Below are 5,454 nucleotides of genomic sequence, written 5' to 3' on the forward strand. Positions count from 1 at the left end.
AAGCTCTCCTATGGTCAAACTTCCCTATAGTTCTTACGTATTAGACAAATCTTCGGGTTTACCAAACATAGGACCACACACAAGTTTTCTTGCATTTCAATTTTGTTGAAGAGGCTGATATTTGAGTTGCGACAGGTCTTGTACGCCATTTGCTATTTCATCTTTTTAGGTGGAAACACGGCGAAACACTAGGCGGCTAGGTTTTTTCTTTTCTCTTTTTTTTAAAAAAAACTTTATGTGGCCGTAATGGGAAACTTCTTGATGCACGTGTGTTCTGAATTTTAGTAATTTTGCCGACATTATATGCAGGTGCGCTTAGTACTGTGACCAAAATTACTTATCTTAACTATCTGAAGCGATATGCTTTGAAAATTGTCTAAAAATGTTTACCCCTTTTTTTATCAGGAAAAAACTCTTTCATAACAGGTGGCTTACATCAGCAAATGAAGAGCTTTGTCAACATATATATAGTACAGAAAAGCTATGATTGGTACAGAAGAACCAGTCTGTGGCATTATTATCGAAAAAAAAATATTTGAAAGGACTTAATTTTGAAAAAAATAGGTTGCATAAAAGTTCTACTTCAAAGGGTTAAAATGCCTGGCCCAGCGGTGGGCTTAAATATTATACGATATCGGATTTTTTTTTCCAATTAACAAAAAGTCTTACTGTGCAACTATTTTAACTACAGGTGCTTACAAAAAAGAAAAAAACACAAACATAAAAATTTTAAATATGAAAATTAAAATGCAATTTTTAACATACTTTGCATAAATTGAAGCTTCCAAATACACTACTTGACAATTGCTAAGGAACAATTACGTTTTTCGAAATAGTCAAGAATAGATAATGATTACAGAAACAGAACGAAATATATAGTTAGTAGGGAGGATGTGCCTTTATTATAAGTACAAAATAATACAGATATTACTGCATCAAAGAAGTAAAAACTTAAAAATAAAAAAATAATCCCACTTAGATGATTTTCATACAAACACAAAAAAATGATCTAGGTCAGAATAATGGATACATGAGACCTTAATATGATGTATGATTACCAGGAATACTGATGCACAATTTACATCTGTTTTCCATACTCCCCATTAATTATTGAGGAGTGCTTGGGGGATGTTTTCCCACTCCTCTCTCAATGCGGATTTGAGTTCTTGTACTGTTCTGGGAGGGACAGTTCTTCGCGCAACACATCTGCCAAGAGCCTCCCTCGCAAGTTCAATTGGATTTAAGTCGGAAAAGTAAGCAGGACACTGCACACAGAGAATGTTTTCACTTTGCAGTTTTTCTGACACTACAATGCTCCAGTGTGGCAGTGTATCGTCGTCCGTAAAGAGAAAGTCTGGACCTACAAGCCCCCTAAAAAGACGAACATGATCCAGCATAATATCTCTGCAATACATTTGCGGCGTATTGCTTTCTTATTAAAAAATGTGAAGTGGTGTTCTGCCATTCTGCATGATGCCTTCCCACACCATGACACCTGGGCCGTACCGATCACGTTCGCAAACAAATTTTCGTGCATAACTTTTTTCACTCTCTCTCCACAATAGTTGGTGACCAGAATCACTTGTCACACTTAAACGAGATTCGTCAGAGAACATCACTCTAGGTCAATTTGGATGATCCCATCAACATTTTCCTTACACCAGCGTAATCTCTCTCGACGATAACGTGGCTGAACTTGGATGCAACGTACGGGCTTCCTTGCATACAAACAGACATTATTTACTCGCCGTGAGATGGTTCTTGCAGAAACATGCGTACCGGTAGCGGTTGTTAGATTTGATGCTATCTGTCCAAGAGTGAAATTTCTGTTCCTTTTTGCCACGAGGGCTACATAGCGATCAAGGTGTGGTGCTCCTACCACGACCCCCGGCATACTTTTGCAAACCATTTCCACCTTCAGCGGCCGTCATTAATCGGGAGATGGCACTTTTTTATACACCCATTGCAACAGCCACAGTGGTGACACTTTGACCTGCTTCCAGTCGTCTAACCGCTCGTCCACGATCGTAGATACTTAAATGATGTCTTGCTGACATTTTACTCTTAAGTATTTCAAGAACCAAACAGAGTTTCAGAAAAAAACCTTTTTTTAACATCCAGCACTATTTTTGTTAAAAACCAAACAGCGTGAATTTTCGTACAAATCTTGAGCGTGTATGCGCTGTCTTTTATATAAAAAACGAGTCTTGGTCTACTACGCCATCTGAACTTGAATTTATTTCCATTGGCCAGCTGGTTGAGGTACAAATTTGCATAAATCACTTGTTTCTTAGCAATTGTCAAGCAGTGTATATTGTGATTTTCTATTTCTATTTCTATTTCTATTCAAGAGTCACAACGGACTTCAACTGTATTTTATGTCGAGGTCTGCATACTAGTGCCTTGCCTCCATTATTTTATATACCGATAGATGGCAGCACCATCACCGGATCGAACAGTTAATGAGAATTTAGAACTAGTCCAAGAGCTAATAGCTACCTGGTACTAGCACCCCCAGAGGTATCGTTTCACTTGGAGGACATTGAGACCATATTGTGATTTCAAAACAATTTGTTAACAAACACTTATTGCCAGTACAAAACTTTTACCGAAACATTCGTTTTTTATTTTAAAAAACAGAAATAATACTGATTAATAGAAACTCGTTCTATTATTCAGTAAACATATGGGTGATTTTTCGCCTTGATTCTTTTTCTTTCTTACATTTTAATTATTAACAAAAAACCCGACTGCGTAAAAACCAAAAAAAGGAAAAAGAACAAGAAAAATGCATAAGCCCAGTAATTTAGAATGTTATTAAGTACTACTGAATAAGTACACCGTTGGAATAGTTTTATAACCGTACACAGATAAGACAAATCATAAATTCAAAAGCAGAATAGATAAGAAGGATCAACAGTCGAGAACCATTCCTTTCTAAATCAAGGAACCCGTAAAATTTGAACGAATAAGTCACTGGATAGCTGCAGTTTTGCAAGACGAGAATTGCAGGCAAGGGAGAAGCTTGGTTCTTACTTGTAATTTGTCTCAGTTCTCTTGGAAAATCAGGAAGGGTTAAATCAATTACATTCAACTTATCTAGTGATTGGCTTTCATCGAGGAGATATCCAAATTCATCAATAAGTTTCAAGGATAATTTCAGAACAGTTACTGACATCGACATCTAGCGGAAAACGTTCCCTTTTTTTTTGTTGCAAGATATGTAATTGACAGACATTGGGCACATCAGATGTCCATCATTTACCATAAAGGATTCGGAAGGGTTTTTACAGTGTATTTGTTAGTGAACAAAATCCTGTTTCTAATTACCACGGCGTTTTTTTTTTTTTTTTTTTTTTTCTTTCTTTCTTTCTTTTGAGGTTAATTCAAATAGGGCATCATGAGACACCCTCAAACTGGAGCGGAGTCTCCCAACCTTTTTTGACCGGTCATCTCGCATATGAGAAATCACATTCGAATATGAGAAAGCAATATGAACCATAATGTGAGGTATTAACTTTCTAGAAAAAAAAATCGACATTTGAAATTATTTGCACGTGTTGCGGGCGTGACCGCACAGTCACGCTCGCGACGAAAGCTAATTATTAATTTTTAATGCAAGAAATCTTTTAGAAATTTAATACTTCATATTATGGTTCATAACGGTTTCTTGTATTCGAGTACAGAGAAATTAAAAGCCAAAGTTTATATTCCTGAAATAAAGTGCAAATATACAAGGTATGATTCAGAAGTTTCAGGACTGATCTCACAACTAGAAATGTATTGGACATTAAGGCGCAGCGCACTAAAATTCTTCACAATATGATCCTTCAGCACCGACACGGTGCTGCCAGCTCGTCTTCCGTTGTTCGTAGCCCTTGGAAGTCCTCGACGAGAGCCCTTGACAGTCAAGGGCTCTCGTCAAAGCCTGCTGAACTGGTCTTCTTCCGTCGTCCGTTTCCTTTTCAGATCTGTCTTGATTAAGGGAAGATGAAAAAGTCACTTGGAACCAAGTCGGGGCTGTAGGGGGCATGCGCCAGTGTTGTCACGTTAAACTTGACCAAAACTTCGTTTTCGGCAAACGACGTGTGAGCGGGCGCGTTGTCGTGGAGGAGAATCCAATCGCCCTTGATCGCCAGGTGAACGCGGCAGGCTCGATCACTCAAGGGGGGAGCACTCCGGCGTTTAAAACCTTTTTTCGTATCTCCCTCTTTTCGACCGAGGTCAAACACACACACTCACGCAGCAAGTGTTCTTCAGTGTTCCGAAGCCAACTGCCGCAGCTTCCGTTTGTTCACTGACACCGCCCACTACTTTCTTAGTCCATCCGCCCCAGTCTGCGCGCGCTCCCCTTCTGGGAAAAAAAATTAGTCTTGAAACTTTTGAATCACACCTTATATGAGTAAAAATGTCTCATTTGTTAAATTCAACTGAGAAATCGCAATTTTGTCTGCAGATTCAGCATTGGACAGTTAAAGTTTCTTTAGAAGTCAAATAAACGAAAAATGTGAAGTTGTGTAAAGTGAGACCGCATGGTTCAAGGTTACCCCTAACGGCTGCAAAAAAAAAAAAAAAAAAAAAAACTGCAAATGGCCATTGCACCATCACGTGTGGGACAATCAGACTCTATAAATTCGCCAACATTTTGTTATAGATCGTAATATTTTCATTAAACAGGAGTTAGCATATTTTTTAATCTTTACATTTTATACACAGATACTCCTGACACAGTTATATTTTTATAAAATAATTTTGTTGATAAAAATTTAATTTATTTGCATGCGTCACGTGCGGGATTTCCAAAGTCAACCTCTTGTAATTTGATATATGAATTAGTTAATAGTTCTGCTCTATTAATATAGCAATGACGAAACAAATTAGAGGTTTTGAACGCAAAGGTTCCGAAATAAAGGAAACATATCTCATTTGTTGAAAAATAATAATTTTAACTATTGAAAAAATATGAAAGGGGCCATTTTATAAAAAAGGAGCCATATTGTCCCGCACATGACGATTTATATATTTCATTAAAAAGTAAGAATCTTAAAAAAATAATGACGAAATATTTTGCTTCAGAAATCACATATGCGTTTGAAATTTGTTAAGCAACAAAATTTTGTTCATTACTACTTTAAAGTAATGAAATATATGAGGCGTCACGCGCGAGACAAATTACTATTTTCCGTAAAATGGACCTAAAGAATATTTTTAATTTATTCTTATTTATTTTTAAACTGCAAAATGAAGGATACTCAAAGTATCGCAACTGTGTTTGACAGCAGGGGCAAAATGGGTCAGACAATTTTTGGAGTTGGACTTGAATGATATTTCTAAGTGTGTTAGTTATTTACATTGGTTATCAATGCATTTGTTTTATAATTAATGCATGAAAATAATTGGTTCAAGGAAGCAAATAAATAAAGTTAGTTGTTCAGAAATCATTGGACTGATGTA

The sequence above is a fragment of the Uloborus diversus genome, chromosome 8, assembly GCF_026930045.1.
Source record: "Uloborus diversus isolate 005 chromosome 8, Udiv.v.3.1, whole genome shotgun sequence".
Classification (NCBI taxonomy): Eukaryota; Metazoa; Arthropoda; class Arachnida; order Araneae; family Uloboridae; genus Uloborus; species Uloborus diversus.